The sequence below is a fragment of the Elaeis guineensis genome, chromosome 16 (genome assembly GCF_000442705.2).
Source record: "Elaeis guineensis isolate ETL-2024a chromosome 16, EG11, whole genome shotgun sequence".
In the NCBI taxonomy this organism is placed as follows: Eukaryota; Viridiplantae; Streptophyta; class Magnoliopsida; order Arecales; family Arecaceae; genus Elaeis; species Elaeis guineensis.
In genome coordinates this window covers 37337697-37350384 of record NC_026008.2, presented here as the reverse complement: position 1 = coordinate 37350384, position 12688 = coordinate 37337697, and the positions used below count along the sequence as shown (strand labels likewise).

General features: G+C 35.8%; 2 non-coding genes across 2 annotated transcripts; one reads left to right on the top strand and one right to left on the bottom strand.

Annotated features, from left to right (window-relative positions):
• Window positions 1-7684: 7684 nt before the first annotated feature.
• On the top strand, window positions 7685-7791 carry LOC140854425 (small nucleolar RNA R71). Its single transcript, XR_012137640.1, has one exon. It is a non-coding gene; the product is annotated as a small nucleolar RNA R71 (small nucleolar RNA).
• A 3956-nt stretch (window positions 7792-11747) lies between these two features.
• LOC140854422 (small nucleolar RNA R71) lies at window positions 11748-11854 on the bottom strand. The gene has a single exon (XR_012137637.1). It is a non-coding gene; the product is annotated as a small nucleolar RNA R71 (small nucleolar RNA).
• Between the last annotated feature and the right edge of the window lie 834 nt (window positions 11855-12688).

The window sequence follows — 12688 nt, the reverse complement described above, 5'->3', positions numbered from 1 at the left end:
GGGTGTAATTTGGTGGGGCAAGGGTTTTGGAAGGTGACCGCAAGAGAAATGAAAAGAAATGGTGAATGGGTCCCATAAAGTTTTTCATTTAAAAATAGGATCCTAACATTTGAGTCGACTCAAATTGATAAGTCGGCTTAGTCGAGGATCAATTAAGTTTTCTGGGTTAGTCGGCTAATGATTGGTTGATTAAACTTATAGATTAGCTGGCTCAGTCTAGTACAGAGCAAGTTTCAGAATTTGACTTTTCTAAAGAATGATGCAATCAATTAATCCATATTCAATGTACATCAAAATCAATCAAATACACATTTCAATACATAATTCAATAATAATAAATTGATGCAAACATTCATAGAATCAATTCAAAATAACTTAGTCATTTAAGAAATTTGCATGAAAACAAATTAACCATATGGGTCATAAATCTCCAATTTTTTTCTAATCAAACAAATTTCTTCACTTAAAGGTTTAATAAAAATATCAGCAATTTGATTATCAGTTGATACAATTCAAGTGTTATATCATTATTCTAAAATGATGTCTAATTTCTATATATGTTGATCTTGAATGCATAATTAGATTTTTAGTCAGATTAATAATACATGTTGATGTGCAAATCTTAAAATTTGTAAATAAAACCGCAAGCGCACGGTGTGCAGAGTAGCACGACCAGCGAGTACGGGTCGATCCTACAGAGACTTGGTTTAAAAATAATTTTCAAATCTATGCTCAAGCGAGCTTTAACAAAAATCGAAAGTCAAAAGTTGTTTGCTAAAGACAATAAGACTAAGGATCTAGGGTTTTTGAATCCACTAGATCTAGATTAGGAAATTCTACCTAGAATTTTTCTTATTGATCCTAACGACTACTCCTCTTGTCTTTCCCAAGCATAGATTATGAAGGGACTAAGGCCCAACGATAACCCATCAAGATTCTTTACAGGAGAGAAGTAACTAGGATCCCTTAGGGTTTTCTCCTCTTATGCACTGAATCAAGCATGAACTATGAAGGGACTCTGACCCAACTGTAGTTCATCAAAAATTCTTGGCAAAAGATGAAGAAAAAAAAATCCTAAGAAAAAGAAAGAACCCTATGTAAAATCCCTACTCATGATCTAGCTTCATCGCAAACCCTAGAAGGGATGCTTAGCTAGACATGATCTAAATCTACTTGCAAAATTTAAATGCAGAAAAATAAACTACCCTAATTTCATAAATTAAACTATCCTAATTACATAAATTTAAACTGCATAATTTAAACTAACCTAATTGCATAAAATTAAATTGCATAAATTAAACTATCCTAATTGCAAGAAAAATAAATTGCATAATGTAAAGAGATGAAATTGCATAAAAATAAGATTTTATATAAAAAAAAATTTATTACAAAAACTTCAAAGCTCGAGGCTTGAGAAGAGAGCTAAAAATCCCACTATCTAGGGTTACAAGCTTGATCGGAAGGAAGAATACATAAAACAAGGGCCTTTGGGGGCTTTTTATAGGCATTTGGGGGTTATAAGGTTTTCAAAACTTTAGATGTGGGACTAAGAGGTTTTAGAGAGTTGTTAGGAGGGTTTATGGTGCGCCGATGGGTCCATGGTCTATGCGCCTGTTGCTGTGGATCAGGCGGCTAATCAGATCACCAAATCAGTTGATTTTTGATCAATTTTGATCTGATTTGACTCGGGTTTGACCCAATTGAGTCTTCTTTCTTCATTCTTCAATTCCTGGGTCAATTTAACTCCGTTTTGCATAAGATTTACGCCGTTGGAATCCTCTTTCCTTGTTCTTTCTATTGATGATCTCTTCTTCTGCAAAATATAATAACAAGTATCAATTTCTTAATAAAGTTAGATAATTTAGATATTAATTGATACTTTTTATGTCAATTTGTGACATAAATCACACCCCCCAACTTAATCATTGCTAGTCCCTTAGCAATGTACCAAAATAAGATCATAATTCAAAAAGATCCTTCCTTTGCAAATTAATTTAAGATCGAAATTCAAGAAGTTTTCTAGTATTACTAAGTAATGAGCTTCGAATTAGAATCGGTAGTCAGTCTACTTAGAAGCTTTCTTAGAGTACACTTAAAGTTTTATAGCACTTGTGTGAGTGATAACTAACTTAGTATTTCAGTATTAACTTGTACAGGCCAATTGTATCATTTTTCATAACTTAGTTCGATTAATTTTCTATACACCCCAGATTAAACAAAGAACTAAGGTAGCTTTCACACTGTTTTTTTTTTTTTTTTTTTTGCTGAGCATCCTGGCCTTCCCACCACCATTTGACGCGAATCTCAACACTTGACTTAGGTGAAGAGACCCGGTTACTAGGCTTAGGGCAATCCACATTTACTCTGTGTTTTGCATTTTATTTCAGGCAGGTAGCTCTTTCCTTAAATTCAAATTTCTTCAATTGGGGTGTAGAGAAAATTATCTAATTTAAATAATACTCAAATCCTTAATTGACCTTACAATTAACACCTACTTTACCTTGTTAGTGTGCATGTGCAATTGGAAGTGCTAATAGTCTTTAAATGACCTAAGCCACCAAGAGTCTAACCAGCTAATCTTCTCCGTGACTCACTACATTAGCAAATACTTTCTAACTTACTCTTATTTCTTTTATAGATTAATTTATTTCATATATATATATATATATTTTTATTTATTTATTTTTTTTTTTTTTACATAATATATTAAATGCAAGAAATAACTCATAGTGGAAGGAAAAGGAAATGATAACACCTGATTTTGTTCAAGCTCTCCCCCCAACTTGACCGACATTGTCCCCAATGGAGTTTATCTAATTTAATTGTCCTAAGCAAACTGAAAATAAAGAAAGCATTAGAAATTAAATAAGCTGGGTTGCCTCCCAGAAGCGCTAAGTTTTATGTCTTCAGCCAGACCAAACCTCGAAGCAACTTTATCAGAATAAGTTGGTTCATAAAGAACCATGCATCTTCAATAGTCTTGACAGGTAATTCCAAGAATGGTTTTAATCGTTGACCATTAACTTTAAAGATAACACCATTACTTGGGTTTTCAATCTCAACAGCTCCGTGTGAAAAGACTTCCTTTACTAAAAATGGTCCTGTCCATCTAGACCTAAGCTTTCCTGGAAACAGATGTAATCTAGAGTTATATAAGAGTACCTTTTGTCCGATATTGAAAATTTTTCTCATAATTGATTGATCATGAAATGCTTTGGTTCGTTCCTTGTATATCTTTGCATTTTCATAGGCTTCATTTCTAAGTTCTCTAATTCATTCAATTGAAGCTTTCTATGGTTTCCAGCGTCGTTCAAATTTGTATTTAGTTGTTTGATGGCCCACATGGCTTTGTGTTCTATCTCAATAGGCAAGTGACATGGTTTACCAAACACAATCCTATAAGGAGACATTCCTAGATTGGTCTTGAAAGCGGTTCGGTATGCCCAAAGTGCATCAATTAATTTCAAAGACCAATCCTTTCTATTGGCACTAACAGTTTTTTCCAGAATTTGTTTGATTTCTCGGTTTGACACTTCAACTTGTCCACTAGTTTGAGGATGATATGGTGTGGTCAATTTGTGGGTGACATTATATTTTTCATCAATGTTGCAAAAGGTCGGTTACAAAAATGGGTTCCCCGATCACTAATGATTGCCCTAGGAATACCGAAACGGGAGAGAATATTTTCTTTAAGAAACTTAATGACCATTTTGCTATCGGGTGTTCTACATGCAATTGCTTCTACCCACTTTGAAATATAATCAACTGCTACAAGAATATATTTATTTCCAAAGGAATTTGGAAATGGTCCCATGAAATCGATTCCCCAAACATCAAAAACTTCAACTACCAAGATTGGGTTGAGTGGCATCATGTGTCGCTTGGTGATTCGACCCATTTTCTGACATTGAGCACAACTTTTACAATATTCATAAGCATCCTTAAACAAATTGGGCCAATAAAAACCACATTGGAGAACCTTAGCAGCAGTTTTCTTAGACGCGAAGTGACCCCCACATGCTTGATCATGACAAAAAGATAAAATATTCATGACTTCGTTATCTGGGATACACCTTCTAATAATTTGATCAGGACATTGTTTAAAAAGATAAGGATCATCCCAAATGAAATACTTCACTTGGGCAAAGAATTTATATTTATCCTGCTTAGTCCAATGAGAAGGTATCTTACCTATGGCTAAATAATTTACAATATCAGCAAACTAAGGTTCAGTAGACACAGACATGAGTTGCTCATCTGGGAAAGATTCATTGATGGGTGGTTCACTAGATGGTGCGACTGGAATTCGGGATAAATGATCTGCTACAACGTTCTCAGTGCCTTTCTTGTCCCTAATTTCTAGGTCAAATTCTTGAAGGAGCAAAATCCATCTGATTAAACGTGCCTTGGCATCCTTCTTTGCTAGGAGATGTCTAATGGCTGAGTGATCGGTGTAAACAATGGTGTGGGTCCCAACCAAATAAGATCTAAATTTCTCTAAAGCAAAGACAACGGCAAGAAACTCCTTCTCAGTTGTGGTGTAGTTAAGCTGCGCATCATTTAAGGTTTTACTTGCATAATATATCACTCTAGGCAGCTTATTTATTCGTTGACCTAAGATTGCGCCCACAACATGATCGGACGCATCACACATTAATTCAAATGGTTCAGACCAGACAGGAGGATGAATGATTGGAGCTGATACAAGTGCATTTTTTAGAAATTCAAAAGATTCCAAGCACTCATGAGTAAATTCAAATTTGGTATCCTTTGCCAAAAGATTAGTCAGTGGACGTGCTACTTTGCTAAAGTTGGCAATAAACCTTCTATAGAATCCAGCATGACCTAAAAATGAACGTATTTCTTTCACAGATTTAGGTGGTGGAAGACTTGCAATTAGATCTATTTTGGCCTTGTCCACTTCAATCCCCTTTTTAGAAATGACATGGCCAAGAACTATTCCCTGTTTGACCATAAACTGACATTTTTTCCAGTTGAGAACTAGGTGCTTCTCCTTACATCGTTCTAGAACTAATTGCAGGTGATTCAGACACTCGGAGAAGGTTAGACCAAAAACAGAAAAGTCATCCATAAAAATTTCTAGAAATCATTCTATCATATCTGAAAACATGCTGATCATGCATCTCTGAAAGGTTGCCGGTGTATTACATAGTCCAAAGGGCATTCGTCTATAGGCAAAAGTACCAAATGGACAGGTGAATGTAGTCTTTTCTTGATCTTCAGCGACTATGGAGATCTGGTTGTAACCGGAGTATCCATCAAGAAAACAGTAAAACTCTTGTCCGGCTAGTCTTTCCAACATTTGATCAATAAATGGCAAAGAAAAGTGATCTTTCCTTGTCGCAGCATTCAACTTTCTATAGTCTATACAGACCCTCCATCCCGTTTGGGTCCTAGTTGGGATAAGTTCGTTTGCATCATTTTGGACCACTGTTACCCCAGATTTTTGGGTACTACTTGAACTGGGCTTACCCAAGAGCTATCAGAAATAGGATAAATTATTTCACTATCTAGGAGTTTCAGAATCTCCTTTTTAACTACATCCTTCATAACTGGATTAAGCCTTCTTTGGGCTTCTCTTGTTGGTTTAGCCTCTTCCTCTAAGTATATTCTATGTTGAACTATAGAAGGGCTTATTCCTTTGATATCTGCTATGGTCCAACCTATTGCTTCCTGATTTGCTTTTAGAACTGACACTAACTCCTCCTCTTGCTTGGGATCTAGGTCTGATGCAATAATTACAGGCAAAGTTTCTTTGGGTCCTAGATATGCATACTTGAGATGTTCTGGAGGGGTTTCAGTTCTAAAATGGGTGCTTCCTCTATCGATGGTTTAGGTGATGGTTTCACCATCTCAATGATTGGTTCAGTAGGAAGTGTCGATTCCTGATTAATCTGATTTTCTTTAAGTATTTCATTGACATCCTCAGACTCATGGATTAACCTGGGGTTAGACTCTAGGTCGACTTCATCATCACTAATGTCAATGGATTCATAAATACCATCTTGGACTACATTGACATCAGCATGAGAAGAGGATTCCTGTTCTAAGTTAAAAACATTAAGCTCAATGGTCATATTTCCAAAGGATAACTTCATTAGACCATTTCGATAATTGATTTCAGTATTGACCGTAGCTAAGAATGGTCTTCCTAAAATGACAGGTATATGTCCTTTAGGATTCGCAACTGGCTCAGTCTCTAAAATAATAAAATCTACAGGGAAAATGAAATTTTAACCTTTATCAGAACATCCTCGACCATTCCCTTAGGGATCCTGAGAGATCTATCGGCTAACTGTAATGTGATCCCAGTAGGTTGAAGTTTTTCTAATCCTAGTTGTTCATACACCGAATATGGAAGGATATTCACACTAGCTCCTAGATCTAGCAAGGTCTTTTTTATATTGGTTTCTCCAATAACACAAGAAATTGTTGGAGCTCCAGGGTCCTTATATTTAATTGGCACATGGCTAGATAGGTATGAACTGACACTTGCAGCCAAAAATGCTTTCTTTGGTACATTAGTGGTCTTTTTCCTAGTGCAAAGATCTTTTAAAAATTTGGTATAAGTTGGAACCTGATGGATTATATCTAAAAGAGGAATATTAACTTGGACTTGTTTAAATACCTCTAAAATTTTGTCTAAATGTTCAGATTTATTAGATTTCAGTCTGTTTGGAAAAGGAGCTCTAGGACTTTTAAGTACTGGACTAGGTGAATTTTCAGTTTCTGGTGCTTGAGGTTGAAAGGTAGTAGTTTTAGAAGGTGACTCGGCAGATGAGTCATCTATATCATCAAGTGCAACTACCTTATTGTCTATTTGTTTTCCTGATCTTAAGGTATGAATGGCATTTACACCATTAACTTGGTTTCCTTGTTGGGGTCGTGGACCATTTTGGTTCCTAGGATTTGGCTCATGTTGGCTAGGTAACCTACTATGTTCTCGTTCACTAATGGTCAAAGCCAGCTGACTTACTTGCATTTCCAGACGGGCTATAGCTTGGGTGTTATTATTTATGAGTTGACCCGTAGTTTGCATAAAGCTGGTATGTGTTTTCATCATGGCTTCTAGGCTTTTCTCTAAAGAGGTAATTTTCTTGTCATTATCATGGAAGCCTGACGGGTTGTTCATTACTGGGTTGGACCTTAGATTTTGTTGATTGAAATTTGGATTACCTACATTAGGATTCTGGGACCATGAGAAATTCGGGTGATTTTCCAACCTGGGTTATATGTGGGTGCATAAGGATTGTTCAATGGTCCTTGATAGGTGGCATTCACCTGTGCACACTCATTCGAGTAGGAACATTCTTCTAAGACATGGTCTGGTGCATTGCACCCTTTACACATGGGTGCAGATATTTGATTTACATTGGCTGGTCTTTGTAATTCTAAGGCTTCCAATCTACGTGTTAAGGTTGCAATCTTGGCCTCTGATGCTAGGGTTGGTTGAATTTGATGCATTCCTCCTCTTGAAGGTGTAGCTTTATCAGGTTCCCTAGTTGTTTCCCACTGTAAATTTTTCTCGACTAGGTCTTCTAAGAATTGCCAAGCTTCAGTAGTTTCTTTGTCCATAAATTGGCCTTGGCACATGGACTCTAGCATGGTTCTTGGGTTTGAATCTAACCCCTCATAGATGATCTGGCATAGTCTCCAAGTTTCTATTCCATGGTGTGGGCATTGGGTTAAAAGATTCTTGAAACGATCAAAGTACTTCCAAAATGATTCACCAGCTAGTTGGTAAAATTGATTTATTTCATTCCTAATCCTAGCTGTTTTATGATGGGAAAAATACTTTTTTAAAAATATTCTCACAAAGCCCTCCCAGGTAGTGACAGAATAGTTTGGCAGACTATAAAGCCACTTCTTAGCATTGTCCTTAAGGGCAAAGTTGATTAATCTAAGTTTGACCTCATCCTCTGTTAATTGCAGTTTCATGGTTGCACATACCTCCTCAAATTCTCTAATAAATATATAAGCATCCTCTAATCTTGTGAATTTTGGAAGCATATTTATGATTTGAGGTTTGATTTCAAAATTGTTAGCTGTGGGTTGTGGCAACCTGATACAAGATGGTTGGATGGAGCCAACTGGATAACACAAATCCTTAAAGGTCATGGGTTGGATTGGTTCAGCCATTGGAACAACAAGAATTGACTCAATTCTAACTAGACGACCCGACACTCTTCTCCACACATGAGGTGTACGGTTCTCGATGTTTATACAATTTTTTTTTTTTAATAAAATTTTTATGTATAAGGAAAAGAAAGAAAAGAGAAAAAGTTCTAAAGAGAAGATCCTAAGGAGTCCTAAATCTAAAGAAAAGTAACCAAATTAATTTAAATTTTAAATTTTTTTTTTCAAACAAGTGAATCAATAAATTAAACTCAATCTATCCTAGGGTTAACTTAAATCTAGACAGCTCCTAACTGTTCCAAGATGACCCTTCAAACCTTCCAAGTGGAGATTGATCAACTAGTTAGCCAGGTAAGTATAAGAGGTGGGAGGTTCACTCATCGTTGCCTTTCTAGACACCAAACGAGTTGGTCAGGCCAGCAACTGAACCAATTTAACAAACCACCCTCAGGGACTTGCCTAGACACCAACTAATCAAACAACTCAAACTTGGTAGAACTCTTAGGGTTCCTTGTCCTATTGAGCTCGAATTCCTTAAGGTTGACGTCTAATTGATTTTAAGATTAAAAGTCTAGGTAATGCAATATGATGGAGATGGTTTTTGGGCTAAGGAAGGGTAATGAAATCTCCACCTTATCTTGTTAATGGGTTGATGCCCTTAGATTAATTATGAAAATGCAAATACAAATAAACAAGATGACCAAGAATGTAAAAGATTTTAATTTAGAATTTTTTTTTTATTTTGATATTTTACTTCACGATTATGAAATGTCTTTTGTTTTGTTTTATATATATATATTTTTTTTGTGATTAAGTAAATTCAAATGATTAGGTCTAAAAGCAAAAGTAATTAACTAAAAATAATAAAAGAGAAATTAGAAGCGTACCTGAGTTTTTCAGCAATCACCAACTAAATATAGAAACTGATTTATGTCACAAATTGACATAAAAAGTATCAATTAATATCTAAATTATCTAACTTTATTAAGAAATTGATACTTGTTATTATATTTTGCAGAAGAAGAGATCATCAATAGAAAGAACAAGGAAAGAGGATTCCAACGGCGCAAATTTTATGCAAAACGGAGTTAAATTGACCCATGAATTGAAGAATGAAGAAAGAAGACTCAATTGGGTCAAACCCGAGTCAAATCAGATCAAAATTGGTCAAAAATCAACTGATTTGGTGATCTGGTTAGCCGCCTGGTCCACAGCAACAGGCGCATGGACCATGGACCCATCGGTGCACCATAAACCCCTAAAACCTCTTAGTCCCACATCGGAAATTTTGAAAACCTTATAACCCCAAATGCCTATAAAAAGCCCCCAAAGGCCCTTGTTTTATGTATTCTTCCTTCCGATCAAGCTTGTAACCCTAGATAATGGGGTTTTTAGCTCTCTTTTCAAGCCTCGAGCTTTGAGGTTTTTGTAATAAATTTTTTTTATATATAAAATCTTATTTTTATGCAATTTCATCTCTTTACATTATGCAATTTATTTTTCTTGCAATTAGGATAGTTTAATTTATGCAATTTAATTTTATGCAATTAGGTTAGTTTAAATTATGCAGTTTAAATTTATGCAATTAGGATAGTTTAATTTATGAAATTAGGGTAGTTTATTTTTCTGTATTTAAATTTTGTAAGTAGATTTAGATCATGTCTAGCTAAGCATCCCTTCTAGGGTTTGCGATGAAGCTAGATCATGAGTAGGGATTTTACATAGGGTTTTTCTTTTTCTTAGGGTTTCTTTTTCTTCCTCTTTTGCCAAGAATTTTTGATGAACTACAGTTGGGTCAGAGTCCCTTCATAGTTCATGCTTGATTCAGTGCATAGGAGGAGAAAACCCTAAGGGATCCTAGTTACTACTCCCCTGTAAAGAATCTTGATAGGTTATCGTTGGGCCTTAGTCCCTTCATAATCTATGCTTGGGAAAGACAAGAGGAGTAGTCGTTAGGATCAATAAGAAAAATTTTAGGTAGAATTCCCTAATCTAGATCTAGTGGATTCAAAAACCCTAGATCCTTAGTCTTATTGTCTTTAGCAAACAACTTTCGACTTTCGATTTTTGTTAAAGCTCACTTGAGCATAGATTTGAAAATTATTTTTAAAACCAAGTCTCTGTGGGATCGACCCGTACTCGCTGGTCGTGCTACTCTGCACACCGTGCGCTTGCGGTTTTATTTACAAATTTTAAGATTTGAACATCAAGTTTTTGGCGCCGTTGCCGGGGATTTGGCGTTTTAAATTATTTTCAAATATTTGTTCTTCGTGCGTTATAACTCTCTTTTTTTTTTCTTTAGGTTTCTATATTTAGTTGGTGATTGCTGGAAAACTCAGGTACACTTCTAATTTCTCTTTTATTATTTTTAGTTAATTACTTTTGCTTTTAGACCTAATCATTTGAATTTACTTAATCACAAAAAAAAAAATATAAAACAAAACAAAAGACATTTCATAATCGTGAAGTAAAATATCAAAATAAAAAAAAAATTCTAAATTAAAATCTTTTACATTCTTGGTCATCTTGTTTATTTGTATTTGCATTTTCATAATTAATCTAAGGGCATCAACCCATTAACAAGATAAGGTGGGGATTTCATTACCCTTCCTTAGCCCAAAAATCATCTCCATCATATTGCATTACCTAGACTTTTAATCTTAAAATCAATTAGACGTCAACCTTAAGGAATTCGAGCTCAATAGGACAAGGAACCCTAAGAGTTCTACCAAGTTTGAGTTGTTTGATTAGTTGGTGTCTAGGCAAGTCTCTGAGGGTGGTTTGTTAAATTGGTTCAGTTGCTGGCCTGGCCAACTCGTTTGGTGTCTAGAAAGGCAACGATGAGTGAACCTCCCACCTCTTATACTTACCTGGCTAACTAGTTGATCAATCTCCACTTGGAAGGTTTGAAGGGTCATCTTGGAACAGTTAGGAGCTGTCTAGATTTAGGTTAACCCTAGGATAGATTGAGTTTAATTTATTGATTCACTTGTTTGAAAAAAAAAAAAAATTAAAATTTAAATTAATTTGGTTACTTTTCTTTAGATTTAGGACTCCTTAGGATCTTCTCTTTAGAACTTTTTCTCTTTTCTTTCTTTTCCTTATACATAAAAATTTTATTAAAAAAAAAAAATTGTATAAACATCGAGAACCGTACACTTCGTGTGTGGAGAAGAGTGTCGGGTCGTCTAGTTAGAATTGAGTCAATTCCTGTTGTTCCAATGGCTGAACCAATCCAACCCATGACCCTTAAGGATTTGTGTTATCCAGTTGGCTCCATCCAACCATCTTGTATCAGGTTGCCACAACCCACAGCTAACAATTTTGAAATCAAACCTCAAATCATAAATATGCTTCCAAAATTCACAGGATTAGAGGATGCTTATATATTTATTAGAGAATTTGAGGAGGTATGTGCAACCATGAAACTGCAATTAACAGAGGATGAGGTCAAACTTAGATTAATCAACTTTGCCCTTAAGGACAATGCTAAGAAGTGGCTTTATAGTCTGCCAAACTATTCTGTCACTACCTGGGAGGGCTTTGTGAGAACATTTTTAAAAAAGTATTTCCCCCATCATAAAACAGCTAGGATTAGGAATGAAATAAATCAATTTTACCAACTAGCTGGTGAATCATTTTGGAAGTACTTTGATCGTTTCAAGAATCTTTTGACCCAATGCCCACACCATGGAATAGAAACTTGGAGACTATGCCAGATCATCTATGAGGGGTTAGATTCAAACTCAAGAACCATGCTAGAGTCCATGTGCCAAGGCCAATTTATGGACAAAGAAACTACTGAAGCTTGGCAATTCTTAGAAGACCTAGCCGAGAAAAATTTACAGTGGGAAACAACTAGGGAACCTGATAAAGCTACACCTTCAAGAGGAGGAATGCATCAAATTCAACCAACCTTAGCATCAGAGGCCAAGATTGCAACCTTAACACGTAGATTGGAAGCCTTAGAATTACAGAGACCAGCCAATGTAAATCAAATATCTGCACCCATGTGTAAAGGGTGCAATGCACCAAACCATGTCTTAGAAGAATGTTCCTACTCGAATGAGTGTGCACAGGTGAATGCCACCTATCAAGGACCATTGAACAATCCTTATGCACCCACATATAACCCAGGTTGGAGGAATCACCCGAATTTCTCATGGTCCCAGAATCCTAATGTAGGTAATCCAAATTTCAATCAGCAAAATCTAAGGTCCAACCCAGTGATGAACAACCCGCCAGGCTTCCATGATAATGACAAAAAAATTACCTCTTTAGAGAAAAGCCTAGAAGCCATGATGAAAACACATCCAGCTTTATGCAAACTACGGGTCAACTCATAAATAATAACACCCAAGCTATAGCCCGTCTGGAAATGCAAGTAAGTCAGCTGGCTTCGACCATTAGTGAACGAGAACATGGTAGGTTACCTAGCCAACATGAGCCAAATCCTAGGAACCAAAATGGTCCACGACCCCAACAAGGAAACCAAGTTAATGGTATAAATGCCATTCATACCTTAAGATCA